The sequence below is a fragment of the Aegilops tauschii genome, chromosome 7, assembly GCF_002575655.3.
Source record: "Aegilops tauschii subsp. strangulata cultivar AL8/78 chromosome 7, Aet v6.0, whole genome shotgun sequence".
Classification (NCBI taxonomy): domain Eukaryota; kingdom Viridiplantae; phylum Streptophyta; class Magnoliopsida; order Poales; family Poaceae; genus Aegilops; species Aegilops tauschii.
In genome coordinates this window covers 47,793,967-47,808,869 of record NC_053041.3, presented here as the reverse complement: position 1 = coordinate 47,808,869, position 14,903 = coordinate 47,793,967, and the positions used below count along the sequence as shown (strand labels likewise).

The 14,903-nt window shown below is 41.2% G+C and overlaps 3 non-coding genes and 1 pseudogene across 3 annotated transcripts; 1 reads left to right on the top strand and 3 right to left on the bottom strand.

Moving 5' to 3' along the window:
* Positions 1 to 2,112: 2,112 nt before the first annotated feature.
* On the bottom strand, positions 2,113 to 2,185 carry TRNAA-AGC (transfer RNA alanine (anticodon AGC)). Its single transcript has one exon. It is a non-coding gene; the product is annotated as a tRNA-Ala (tRNA).
* A 1,789-nt stretch (positions 2,186 to 3,974) lies between these two features.
* On the bottom strand, positions 3,975 to 4,045 carry TRNAG-CCC (transfer RNA glycine (anticodon CCC)). Its single transcript has one exon. It is a non-coding gene; the product is annotated as a tRNA-Gly (tRNA).
* An 85-nt stretch (positions 4,046 to 4,130) lies between these two features.
* On the bottom strand, positions 4,131 to 4,203 carry TRNAA-AGC (transfer RNA alanine (anticodon AGC)). The gene has a single exon. It is a non-coding gene; the product is annotated as a tRNA-Ala (tRNA).
* A 9,003-nt stretch (positions 4,204 to 13,206) lies between these two features.
* LOC109767539 (methionine S-methyltransferase-like) overlaps positions 13,207 to 14,903 on the top strand; it is a 33,065-nt pseudogene continuing 31,368 nt past the window's right edge.

Sequence of the window (14,903 nt, the reverse complement as noted above, 5' to 3'; positions counted from 1 at the left end):
GCAAAATAGTCCAACAATTGGTTATCTTATTTATCACAATATAATTATTACTGACAAAATTATTGACATCTTGTGCTTGAAGCTTGATTACGAATAGCTTTTATTTTCCGAAACAATATATGTTTTGCGCTAATTTACGTGTCATGCGAAAAATATCATGTCACATTTTGTTGTTTTTCTATTTGACACTGGCCTACAGATATGAATACATTATAGTTAGTTATATTAGTTGCCATGTTCAGAGTTATTATATAGACTTATTCGTATCCAGTTGTACTGAACTAGAGCAAAATCATATCCATATGGATCAGGTCATTACACTGTTTTGCTTCTTCTGGAGCAGTGGGAAACACAACCGATTTTTTTCATCAGAGACCAATCAAAATATAGTTCTCCATGCATTTCATATATCCAAAGCATCACCAATCTTCAGTCTTCAGAGTTCTGATAGCCTAAGCCGTCTAGAAAAGGAGGGTGCACTCTCCTACAAATGAAGTTTCACAACAACGAAGGAGCAAGAGGTCTTCTTAACTGCAGGCTGAAGAGTTGCCATGTAAAAGTTTTTTCCAGACATAAAATTATCAATTCTAGGAGAACCATCTGATGAAATCAGGGATTTCTGTGCTTTCCTTTCCTGTACATACACAATCTGCTTACCTACAAAATGAAGGGCAGGATGAGTGAAAGACTCCTCCAAAGTGTAAAGGCTGCCTGAAATGCTGCATTGTTACCGTTATGCGACGTACATCATGTTAAGGCTATATAGAACTGTTATAATGTTCCCCCCTGTTTGCTCTCAGTTTTCATTGTTACTAGGGAGTGGTTGCAGTCTGAAATGCCAATTTCTTGGTGAGAATTTGTGGCATTTTAGTCGTTGAAATGGTCCGTGGCTTAATATTTTTGATCCTTCATGCTCAGTGCACACATTGGTCCTACTGATTTTGGCAACTGGGTAGGAATAAGTTGTGAATTTTTGTTGATCGGCTTTCACCAGTTGGCAGAAAAAAGGCTGGTACTTCGGTGATATATAATCTTGTGAGTGTTGCTAGCTGGGGTCTTTCTTTGCTGCTGCTTCTGTGACAAGGTTTGTGTTGGCCGGCGTTAATTTTCTGTAAGGTTCCATGTCTTTTTGTTTTTGTTCATCATAGTGGAACCTAGTTTGTTCCTTTTATCCCCCCCCCCCCCTAAATGGACCAGGTATAAATGTGTTAATTCCCAGTTCATCTTTATCTAGCTTGCATGGTGACAGTTTCACCATGGTGTTTCTATTATTTATGTATGTTCTGCTGGAAGTCTGGTATTAGACGGGGTTAATTTTCTGCTGTTGCATGTCTCTTGTCTTGTTAGTTCACCAAAAGAAAAAAGAAGAAAGGACCACTCATGGACGAGGTAAATGTGCTAATTCAGCAATTTCAGTGATCTTTCTCTTGTTGTTTACTTCAGAGATGGTGAGCATTAGATTGACCATTCGTTTGGCTTTTTTTTTGGACACTCGATTTGACTGAATAAATTTGTTGCCCAGTGTTTTTGTTCACCATAGTGTAACCTGGTCTTGCTCCTTTTACCATCAATGTGCTAATTCCTAGTTCATCTTTATCTGGATGTAGTTTTGTAGGTTGCTTTGGTGACAGTTTCACCATGATGTTTCCATTTATTTTATCTATAACAAAATGATGGTAATTTGGCTGATTCAGATGGCGACATTTTCCACAGCAACACCTCGAGAAGTCGAGATGTATAAAAGAACTTAAACTTACAAAAAGATAAAAAATGTGCATCCAGGGAATTAAACTTACAAAAAGATAAAAATGAGAAGAAACGCGCATCCATTGGATTCTAAAGTATTCATATTTGCAAAAAAAAAACACGAAAATTTTATATTGGAGAAGTGGGGTATCTATAACAAAATGATGGTAATTTGGCTGATTCAGATGGCGACCGTTTCCACAGCAACACCTCGAGAAGTCGAGATGTATAAAAGAACTTAAACTTACAAAAAGATAAAAATGCGCATCCAGGGAATTAAACTTACCAAAAGATAAAAATGAGAAGAAACGCCCATCCATTGGATTCTAAAGTATTCATATTTGCAAAAAAAAAAACGCAAAATATTGGAGAAGTGGGGTATCGATCCCCATACCTCTCGCATGCTAAGCGAGCGCTCTACCATCTGAGCTACATCCCCTTCTTTGTTAGGTACAATTAACTAATATATTTAACTAGAGTGTAGTTTACGTGTCTTGCCTTTTTTTTTGGCCGAGATATCTACATGTCTTATTGAAAATCGCAACTGTGTGGTGTACAAAAAGGTGGTTACGTAGGTATACCCCACTTCTTTCTTTTTTGCGTTCAGTTTCCCCAAAGTTTAACGACCTCAGGAGGTCATGACCCTAACAGAAAAAACAGCCGTACAGCTTTGAAACCTACAGCATTTTCGCGAATACGCGGGGTGCGTATCATTGCATTGATAGGTAGAGTAGAGTTACAATCGCTACGCCTAACCACATACAAAGGGTGGTCATGCTAGCGAGCGAAAAGAAAAGGAAAATACAAGATTCAGGGTGGGTCGAACGTGAATTGGGCTAGCCCTCTCGGCTCTCGCCCGTGCAGACGCCCACAATCTAGCCTCGTCAAGAATGGTTTGAGTCAGGGCGGAGGCCGACGGTTTGGATTCTGTCGAAAGTGCATGCGCTCCTGTGCTTCCAGAGCGACCAACCACGCGACCAGAATTCCGAGAGATGCGGGTGCGTCCGTGGTGGTGCACTGCCACCAGTGGTAGAATAGCTCGTCTCGTGCGGCGTGGTACCGGTCATCCACAGGGATGCATAGACGTCGTGCCAAACCGTGCGGGAGAAGGAGCAGCCGATGAGGACGGGAGGGGTCCGTGACCCGCAGTCAAAGCCAGCGCACCCGGAGGGAGATCCCGGTGCGGTGCAAATCGCGAACGCCGAGGCCACCAAGCTCCAGGGGCATGCAAACTCGACGCCAGTTGACCGCACAATGCCCCGCAGCCTTGTCCTTCCGACCATGCCACAGGAATTCCCTGATGACACGATCGACTTGTTTGAGCACATGGGCGTTGAGGACGATCGCCGCAAGCATGTGGCCGGCATGGAGCAAAGGACGTGCCGCACCAGCGCCAGTCTCTCGCCGCGTGTCAGTAAGAACCCTACCGCATGTGAGTAATACAATATCTCGTTCGTTCCGTTTCCTTTTGATCTCCCGAATCAGGAAAGAGTTTCTTCATCTATCAACTTCCTTGTCTCCCAGTACGTTAACGGCCTCGAGGCAGTCCGATTCAACAACTATGGGCAAAATACTCCATTGTAGAGCTAGTGAAACACCTTCAGAAATACTCCCTCCGTTTCAAATTACTCGTCGTGGTTTTAGTTCAAATTTGGAACCACGACGAGTAATTTGGAACGGAGGGAGTAGCATTCAGTTCTGACTCAAGAGCATCCTGACATGGCGTTCAAATATAAAAGTGTTTCTGGCACTATGTTATAGTACTGGTAGAACTGAACACTATGTATGTCTGAAGTAGCACTTTGCTGCTATTACCATTTACATTTGGTGTGTGTTATGCTGTCCTGATTGACTTTCACTAGTTATAATCTTGTTGTAAGTATTGCTTCTCTGACCAGGATTTGTGTTGGCCGGCGTTATTTTTCATGTCTTTGTGTTCTTGTTCATCATAGTAGGACCTGGTCTTGTTCCTTTTACCCCCAAAAAAAGGACCAGAAAAATGTGCTAATTCCCAATTCATCTCTATCTAAAAAATTGGTGATAATTTGACTGCCGCAGTGACACCTCTACATTTGTAGAAAAAATATTAAAAAATACCACTCATGGAGGAAGTAAATGTGCTATTTCAGATGCTTCCACCATTATATATCTACAAAATTGTTTTTTTAGAAGCGGCAGTGACACCAAATTACTATAGAGGAAAAAAGACAAAAAAGAGAGAAAAAAAATGCGCATCCAGGGAATCGAACCCTGGTCAGTACCGTGGGAGGGTACTATGATACCACTACACCAGATGCGCTTTGGTGGTGTTTTCCTTTGGTAGTTTAATTTGGATTCTAGAGCACTCAGATCTGCAAAGAAATAAAAAAACAAAAAAAGCAGAATGGAGAAGTGGGGTATCGATCCCCATACCTCTCGCATGCTAAGCGAGCGCTCTACCATCTGAGCTACATCCCCTTCTATGTACAAAAATTAACAACAAATTTAGTGAGGGCTAATCTATATTCCATGTCAATAGGAGACTCCGGAATAGATGAAGGAAAATTTGGCATGCTTAAGTTCTACAAAGTTTATAAATAAACTAAGTCTGATTAAGCATTCTTCGAAGAAAGATAAAGGGAATGGTAAAGTAACTATTATCAACTAGAAATGGTTTATACTTGCACTGCGTGTGAACAAAGACTATGCATGTGGTTTGCATGGGGACGCAAAAAGCGTAAGTGGATGTTGACATGGCGCACTTGATGGAAGGCCTCATGTCGAGAGAATTAGAGTTAGTGGGGATCAACTATTTAAGAATAGTTGATTAGCGTACTTCCCTCACGACAGCATAGATGTGCCGCAACCTTCTTTCTAAAAATCAACCCACACTTATTGAAATTCCTAACTAATACTTCCATTGTGAACTCAAGTGTCATAATGCACCCCAATGTTAGTTGTGCAGTGCTTCAATTGAGGATTGAACCATATTACAGCCCGTACAAAGGGCAAGCGCTCTGGTGTGGCAGCCCTCGCCTAGCTAGTATGTCAGGCGTCCACAATCTGTTACGCAAAGTCAGCCAGATGAAGAAACGGCATCTCAACGGGGCACGGGACTTCCGAAACAACCGTAGTTGCCGGGTTAAGTTGTAAACCTGCAAACCTGCACGCGTACGCTGAATGTGTAGAATACACACCATTGGGCTCCCAAGCCCTTCTGACAACGTCCATCACACCCGGCTGCAGGGTGACCACGCTAACTTGCTCCCATAGGGGCATGTACTCAATTTTTGCTACGGTCAAGTCAGGGCCCATGTCCCTTGGCCATGCACCATTCCCCGCCTCCTCCACCGTTCTAGCATCCCTAATACGTGGCCGGACCCGATCATATAGTTTTGGTGGCAATGCCCAGAATCCTCATTCCATTGATCCATCTGTCCTCCCAGAAGAAAGAACCTCGCCCATTTCTAAGACCCACAAACACTTCGTCTTGATATATAGCACGAGACTCCGGCGACAAGTTGAGGTCAAACTCCGCCCGTGACCTGGATCCATCTAAGCGCTTAAGCCATAGCCATCTCGCACGAAGTGCAAAGTTGTGCCAACGTAGATTGGGTATGCCAAGGCCACCCGACGACCACTTCAGGGTACACACGGTGCTCCAAGCCACTACGCACTTGCCACCTCTCACGTCCGCACTCCCGGCCCACAAGAACCCTGTGCAGATTTTGACGACACTGGTTATAACCTTTGGTGGCACATCGAGGGCCATCATAGCATGGATGGGCGTCACACATAGCACCGATAGAACAATAACCAGATGCCGGGCCTTGTCCATTGAAGTGGTTTTCCATGTTGGTAATTTTTTGGCAATCCCATCGACAATCTCTGGGAAGTGCACCGCTATTGGCTTCCTTAGGCAAAGTGGACGGCCCAAGCATCTGCGTGGTAAATTCCCAACAGTGCATCAAAGTCCATGCCACGGTAGATCCACTTGATCTGGAGAGCATCTAATCGGCAGAAGAACACACTTTGCCTGGTTGATCCTTAAACTAGAGGGTTCCCCAAAGTCCTCAAGAATTGCCGCACACATCACAATGTCCCAGTCCAAGAGCTTCATCATTTTGCGCAGTGCAGTCGTCAAACCATGGCACCAAGAAATCCGGGTTGACTCTTCCTTGAAAAAATAATAAGAAGAAAAATCGGGGTTGACCCATCTCTACTCCTAATGGAGCAGTTGGTAGTCTCCGTTCCGGGTTTATTTTCGTCCCACCATTTTCGTCCAGTTTTTTTTCGTCCTCACTCCCACCTCTGACTTATCCATCAGAAACCGAAAAAACCTCCTCCTGAGGCCCCAACCCGCACCCATCCACGTACCAAAAAAATAGACCTACGAAGGTTAACCAACGAAAAAAGACCTACCAAGATTAACCAGCGAAAAAAACCTAATGGAGGAGTTGGTAGTCCGGTACGGTTTATTTTCAATACTTTCCTAATGACAAAAGATCACGGATCTAACTCTACTAGCTTAGCCAAATCAACGAATCTGTTTTATAAATGCAATTTGCTTTAGGAAACAAATAATAGATTCTTTCCTACCTTAGCCAAATCAGTGAATTTCTCTCATTAATGCAATTTGCTTTAGGAAATAATTAATAGATTTTCAGGAAACAAATAATGGATTTAATACGGTTTATTTTCAACACTTTCCTAATGACAAAAGATCACGGATCTAACTTTACTAGCTTAGCCAAATCAACGAATCTGTTTTATAAATGCAATTTGCTTTAGGAAACAAATAATAGATTCTTTCCTACCTTAGCCAAATCAGTGAATTTCTCTCATTAATGCAATTTGCTTTAGGAAATAATTAATAGATTTTCAGGAAACAAATAATGGATTTAATACGGTTTATTTTCAACACTTTCCTAATGACAAAAGATCACGGATCTAACTTTCCTAGCTTAGCCAAATCAACGAATCTCTTTCATAAATGCAATTTGCTTTAGGAAACAAATAATAGATTCTTTCCTACCTTAACCAAATCAACAGATCTCTTCCATTAATGCAATTTGCTTTAGGAAACAAATAATAGATTCTTTCCTACCTTAACCAAATCAGTGAATTTCTCTCATTAATGCAATTTGCTTTAGGAAATAATTAATAGATTTTCAGGAAACAAATAATGGATTTAATACGGTTTATTTTCAACACTTTCCTAATGACAAAAGATCACGGATCTAACTTTCCTAGCTTAGCCAGATCAACGAATCTGTTTTATAAATGCAATTTGCTTTAGGAAACAAATAATAGATTCTTTCCTACCTTAGCCAAATCAGTGAATTTCTCTCATTAATGCAATTTGCTTTAGGAAATAATTAATAGATTTTCAGGAAACAAATAATGGATTTAATACGGTTTATTTTCAACACTTTCCTAATGACAAAAGATCACGGATCTAACTTTCCTAGCTTAGCCAAATCAACGAATCTCTTTCATAAATGCAATTTGCTTTAGGAAACAAATAATAGATTCTTTCCTACCTTAACCAAATCAACAGATCTTTTCCATTAATGCAATTTGCTTTAGGAAACAAATAATAGATTCTTTCCTACCTTAACCAAATCAGTGAATTTCTCTCATTAATGCAATTTGCTTTAGGAAATAATTAATAGATTTTCAGGAAACAAATAATGGATTTAATACGGTTTATTTTCAACACTTTCCTAATGACAAAAGATCACGGATCTAACTTTCCTAGCTTAGCCAGATCAACGAATCTGTTTTATAAATGCAATTTGCTTTAGGAAACAAATAATAGATTCTTTCCTACCTTAGCCAAATCAGTGAATTTCTCTCATTAATGCAATTTGCTTTAGGAAATAATTAATAGATTTTCAGGAAACAAATAATGGATTTAATACGGTTTATTTTCAACACTTTCCTAATGACAAAAGATCACGGATCTAACTTTCCTAGCTTAGCCAAATCAACGAATCTCTTTCATAAATGCAATTTGCTTTAGGAAACAAATAATAGATTCTTTCCTACCTTAACCAAATCAACAGATCTTTTCCATTAATGCAATTTGCTTTAGGAAACAAATAATAGATTCTTTCCTACCTTAACCAAATCAGTGAATTTCTCTCATTAATGCAATTTGCTTTAGGAAATAATTAATAGATTTTCAGGAAACAAATAATGGATTTAATACGGTTTATTTTCAACACTTTCCTAATGACAAAAGATCACGGATCTAACTTTCCTAGCTTAGCCAGATCAACGAATCTGTTTTATAAATGCAATTTGCTTTAGGAAACAAATAATAGATTCTTTCCTACCTTAACCAAATCAGTGAATTTCTCTCATTAATGCAATTTGCTTTAGGAAATAAATAATAGATTTTGAGGAAACAAATAATGGATTTAATACGGTTTATTTTCAACACTTTCCTAATGACAAAAGATCACGGATCTAACTTTCCTAGCTTAGCCAAATCAACGAATCTCTTTCATAAATGCAATTTGCTTTAGGAAACAAATAATAGATTCTTTCCTACCTTAACCAAATCAACAGATCTTTTCCATTAATGCAATTTGCTTTAGGAAACAAATAATAGATTCTTTCCTACCTTAACCAAATCAGTGAATTTCTCTCATTAATGCAATTTGCTTTAGGAAATAATTAATAGATTTTCAGGAAACAAATAATGGATTTAATACGGTTTATTTTCAACACTTTCCTAATGACAAAAGATCACGGATCTAACTTTCCTAGCTTAGCCAGATCAACGAATCTGTTTTATAAATGCAATTTGCTTTAGGAAACAAATAATAGATTCTTTCCTACCTTAACCAAATCAGTGAATTTCTCTCATTAATGCAATTTGCTTTAGGAAATAAATAATAGATTTTGAGGAAACAAATAATGGATTTAAAGAAATTCATAAGTAAACCATCTCTGCTACTTATTAAAGAAGAAAACATGTACATCGCTAAGTGTACCTAGCCTAACGTACACATAACAATATAGCTCAATTATAACCAAACGATCAGAATCACTTAATTTAATCTAATCCAGAGCCAAAAACGCGCTTAGCAATTTACCTGGGCGGACGAAAACTCTGCCGTACCAAACGTTCCGCGCGCCCCGCGTCGACCCCGGTACATCGTTTCCTAATCCAAGGAAAGGAAAACCCAATCCGATATCGAAAGATCACTGAATGCAGGTGAGCGACGCGGTCAACACGGGGAGGCAGCGGCATCTCGAGGGAACGGTGATGGCCAAGTTGTGGGCTCCGGCGGGGCTGCTGTGGATCTGGCGGATGGCAGCAGGATCGGGTCGACGACGGACGGCTCCGGCGAGAGTCGGAGGGACGACGGCGGTGGCTGAGCTCCTCCATGGCCTACTGCGGTTCCAGGGAGAACAGAAGGAAGGGAGGGGAGGAAGGGCACGACCAGCAGGCTCTCACCTCTCTTACCTCCATGCCGTTGTCGACACGACCCCCGAGCCTAGACCACGACCCATGCGACGGGACCCCGCTGATGCCGGCGGCGGTGCCGGGCTCCATGATCTATTCGACTTCATGTGTCGATTCATCAAGTCCGCACCAGCACTCCGCCGGGCCCGTCAGTGGGATCGACGTCCGTATCAGCTCATGCCTCTGCAAGTCAAGGGGTAGGCTGCTCGATCGCATCTCCAAGAGTCCCTCGCCGCCACAACGCCTGCAGTCGCGGACGGCCGTACCTGTCGACGGGAGCGGCTGAGCAGGGGACATCCCGCCGATCCGATGGCGGAAGGGCGAGATAATGGGCAAGTCTACCTTGGGTTGAATCTGGACACCAGCGAGCTCCTTGCAGTAAACCAGGTGCTGGACTTTTGCGTTTTGTTTATCAGGTTTGCACTGTGTGAATCACGCCGGTCCGGCTCTCACCCCTCTCTGACCTCCATGCCGCAGTTTGGCGCTCCTCCGAAACAAGATTATCGCGTCCAGGTATACAGTCCACCACAAAACTCTCCCGTGCAGTGGGCGTACAGAAGGTACCTTCCTCTCCTGATTTTGTATATGGTAGTGTAGTACTATGTGGTTAACTGAAAACGAAGAGTAAGCAAATTAGTTCCTGTCAGAACAACTGTAGCCGGCATCGCCGTCGTCGCTTATGGAGCTCCACACCATTCCCCAATTGTACGAGAGCATGTTCAATCTTCGCCATTCTATACTATGTGCAAATGGTCAACTCTTTTCCAAACAAGAAGATATGAGGATTAGGCATATATGCCCCATAAGGTAGCTATATTCATGTGTTGTAGTGTGGATTATGGTCACGCTCTGTCTTGGACTGCAGATAGCTAGGTTAACAAAAATGGATACTCTGCATATTTTCTGAATTTTTAGTAAGGTCTACATGAATAAGGTTAGCAGTAGTTCTGACTTGGGGCACTGGTTAATTCTTCACATGCAGGAACGTGGAGAGATGGTGGGCTCCAAGCCCATGGTGATTTTATTGTGCTTGCAGCTTGAGATGTACTTGGTCCAAATGAAAATCATCATTTTGAAGGGTTAGTAGATGATGCTCAATGCCATAAACCTGCACCGATCATCACTCATGTTATCTCATAGAAGTCTATTGAATTTTAATTAACTTTTGCTGTATGCTATCCATGATGTAAGTGGAGATAGGAAGTTCCAAAAAAATCCTGCACAATGGGGATGTGCGCCAATGATTTGACAGGATAAAATGTTTGTGAAGTATGAAAAATTATGACCTAAGCAAAACTTTTATTTACATATATTCATACATACTTTGAATTTTAGAAACATGCATTGCACGTATATAGTTAGATCTTAATTTTCTTTATTATTCAAAATGCTTGTACCCACTAGATTTCATTTTTTACCTTGAAGGAGTATTATATTACTATTATTTGGAATCCACCTTTATCCTCCACTTCTATTTTTCCTAGGCAACTTCGCATGGAATTAGGATCACTTAATAAGGTTCTGGTTTCTTTTTCAAATTCACTTGCTTTATGCATGAACCTATTATAGATTTGTTGGTGTTGATTTGCAGTAAGAGCAAATGTAATATTGTTCTCATCAATTTCTTTCATAGCATGTGTAATGCGTTATAACATCAGTTTCATTGGATTGGAAAAGGTGATAAACATGCAACCATTCTTACTCGATGATATGAATACTTCAGGAGCAATAGTGGCATTTGTTTGCACATTAGTATTCCATTGTGTAGTAAAGGATATGGTATGGTAGTCATTCTTTATCGTTATAGTTACTGTCAAATGGTGGAATATTGCTGCCTAGCAGCTCTGGTTCATGTGTGTGTGAAAAACAATGTAAAATCATTTTTGTTGCTGTAGAATCTCATGAGTTGTATGAAAAAGAAGGCTAGGATATTTATATTTTTTAATTGTTCAGCTGCTTGTGTTATAGATCTGGGCATACCTTTTGTTTGAGATAAATTTGGGCATAAATTGTCACAAATAAATGGGTGGCGTTGGGTCAAGGTTCAGGAACCCAGGGGCATCATGCTTCTTTTGAGCCACATGGGGAGAATTACATCCATGTATTAGAAAAACTAGGTGCCCGCTTAAACAGAAAAAATACAACTCTTGCTGACCGGGAGCTTCATGGTAGTGGCTAGAATTTAATCAGAGATCCATGTACAGGTTGATTGTTATGAAACCATGCGATGGAATCTTGATGTTGACAATGTCCAGAAATCTGATTCGTCAGAGACAAAATCCAACCTTAATTCCCCCATTCAGATCATGAAATATTGGGGTTAACAGTTTGCGATGTAAGATGGGTTGAGATCTGCTATACATTAACTTTCTTTTGTTCAAATGTTTTCTTTTGTTTTGAAACCTTAATGTTTTCTGTTGTGGGGTGACAATGTCTGGGTTTATGCTAACAAGCAAGAAAAAAGTTACATGCAATGAGTTCCCAATCTTGAAATATTGAAATATTGAAGCATATCTTGGAACGACGGAGTTCCCAATCTTCATGGTAGATGATGGGACACTGGATGCTGAAGTTGCTTATTGTCTCGCGTAGAACAATAGCATGTCCTTATTTTTTGCTATGTTTTGCCCATGTTGATTACGATGGCATTGTTTTGAACATTCTATCTGTGTTGATAAAAAAGGAGATGATTTGGTATGCCCTCCTTGCAGAGGATCGAGCCTGGTCGGTTGGTTCTTGGTTGGGTGTTGTTGAGACGATCCAAGCCACCAGCAATTCGAGCTTGTCTTCATGGTGCGTAATTATATTTAGGTAGACAAAATCCCCTGATGATAGCCCAAAAAGAAGATTCGGCGTGACATGGAGATAAAGTGTTGCGTGCGGCAGGAAAGAGATAAACATATTCAGAAATCCAAACCACCAGGATGACAGTTGCGAGATGGCGATTGGATGGTGCTGACACATCTTGCTAGCGAGGAGGCTGTTTGCCGAAATTGGACTTTGGATTGTTATAAAATTTCAGTTTAGACCAATTCTTGTTAAACATAACATGTTATTGTGACAACTATTATGAAAAAAAATTGATTTAGATAATCAAAATGATGAAGAAATTCCTAAACTTACGTGCGTTGCACGTGCACCCTTTCCAATTTGAAGGGCTGCTTATCGGTTTTAAATCTTGAAGTTTGCACGGTCACTAATATGACCATGCTATTTTAGAGTGATAACCTTCAATTCAGGCAGTAATGAAACTTGAAATGCCAGTTGACTAACATTAATAAACACCAAGAATACTGGTTGATGTTAATGGGAATTATGATTAGCGATAATTCATTTTATGCTCTGGTGGAACGGTCAAGCCGGTTTGCGCGGTGAGTATTGTCCGTTACTTATTTTCATACTAACTACATATATTGTTTGTGCAGGATGGATATGAGTTGAGAAAGCAGATTTTATTATACTTGCTAAAACATCGTGGGAATGAAGCTAAAGACAACTTTCCATATATTGTGAAAGAATTTCTTAAACGTATAACCTAGATATTAATAATTTTATAATAGATGTTTAGTTGGAACTCCATTAAGTTTGTTACATGGACATGCCGTTAATTTTTCTTTTTGGTAATTTACATTGCAAAAATGTACTTTAATTATTAAATAATTGTGTCTGTGTTATATTGTCCGTACGTGTGAAATTTAACATGCATTATCTTTATATAACTCTTGCAAACTATTTCAAAAGCCCGTGGCAACGCACGGGCATTGTACCGGTTTCTGTAGGAGAGGAGATTTAAGTTGACCACCGCAAGACTCCACTCCACTGTCCATGTCCCACTGCACAAAACAAACAAAAAGGTTGTACTTTTGGAGTTCGCCCCCACCCTTCCTCGCCGCCGGCGCCGCCCACTCCTCATCTTCTCTTCGTAGCCACAATCTTTCCTCGTGTCCGGGCTCCTCCTCATCCCCCGCCCGAACCATCGACCCTGACCTGGCCGGGGACGCATGGCGGCGAGCGAGGACGACAGCAGGAACGGCGGCGTGGAGGCCTTCCTGGCGTCGTGCGCGGCGTCCGGAGACGAGGCGTACGGCGCCGCCAGGGACGTGCTCGAACGCCTCAAGGCCCCCGCCACGCGCGCCCAGGCGAGGCGCCTCCTCGGCGCCGTCCGTCGCTGCCTCGCCGACGACCCCGCCGGCGGGCAGCAGGAGGAGGAGCGCTTCCCCGCCTTCAACCTCCGCATCCGCGACGTCGTCCTGCAAGATTGGGCCCCCATCCTCCCCACTCCCCGGCAAAACGAATCGGTAAAAGTCGAATGTTGATCCGGCCATCACCCATCAGTACTGAACTTTGTAATCGGTTTGCTTAAAGTTTGAAATCTGTCTGACATATTTTACTACCGCAGTTTAGCTCTTATTAGGTTTTTGCTCCAGAATTTCCCTTTTGTGGGGATCATTTCTTAGGGTATCAGATTCCTAAAAGCTCTTTACATTAATTTATTATATGCATTGTTCAGACATATGCTCTAAGCACCGTTTACGGATTAGTATCGCAAACTTATTGATATAACAACTAATTGTGGAGGGGAAGGCCATCAGAAGCACAAAAGATGAATATCGCAAATTTATCGCCATAACAACTATAATAGGGCGTCTGTCCACCATGTATTTAGTTAATATCATGTATAGATGTTTTTAGGGTTATTGTATATAGATGTAGTGGTCTTTGTGCAGGAAAAACTGCAATTTACAAGTTTCTTACATTATCTGGACTGGAGTCCGGACCTGACATGATTCCTTTGTTATTATTTGTACGTATAGATTATTAACTGTTGTCTGTAGTTGGCGCATGTCACGATGGTAAAAACTTTCATTATTACTGATTTTTGTTCTGGTTGCATAAGAAATTTATCAAATGCTTTCAGGATCCCAGCAAAGAAAGAAGCTGATAATGATGGAGATACCTAGCGTTTTCGGTCCCAGAGATAGGTCCATCACTCTCTACGAGGGCATCAATCATCATCCAGATCCAGATTCCATTTTCAGGAGTAAGACCGTCGCACAGCTGGGATGTGGCAATGGTTGGATATCCATTGCGCTTACAGAAAAATGGTGCCCTTCCAAGGTTGGTGTCTCTCGTCCCGTCTCCTGTGGACATTTACCTTATGATCGTCGCTACGTAAGTGGGAACTGCAGCAGTTTGACATTTGTTTATAGAAGTGGGAGCTCCATAGTTAGGTATTTACTCAGGTTTGATGATATGATACTTCTCAGACTTCTGATAATCTGCCGACTGTCTAAGTTAGTCGGCAGATTATTTGAGCCTCAGATGCCAGGGAACCGAATTAGTTCTGGCTCAGCTCTACATTACCTCAATAGTCCAGCCATATATTTTTGTCAGAATCCAAGCTGAGCGTCTTTTGTTTCTTTGAAGGTCTATGGTCTGGATATTAACCCAAGGGCAATCAAGATTGCATGGATAAATCTTTATTTGAATGCACTAGACGACGATGGTCTTCCAATTTACGACAGGGAGGGGAAAACACTACTTGATAGAGTTGAATTCCATGAATCTGATCTTCTTTTTTACTGTAGAGACAACAAGATAGAACTTGATAGCATTGTTGGATGCATACCGCAGGTAGGGTCAAACGAAATTGTAGTAGACCCAGAACTGAAGGAAAATGCTGACTCTTATAATCTAA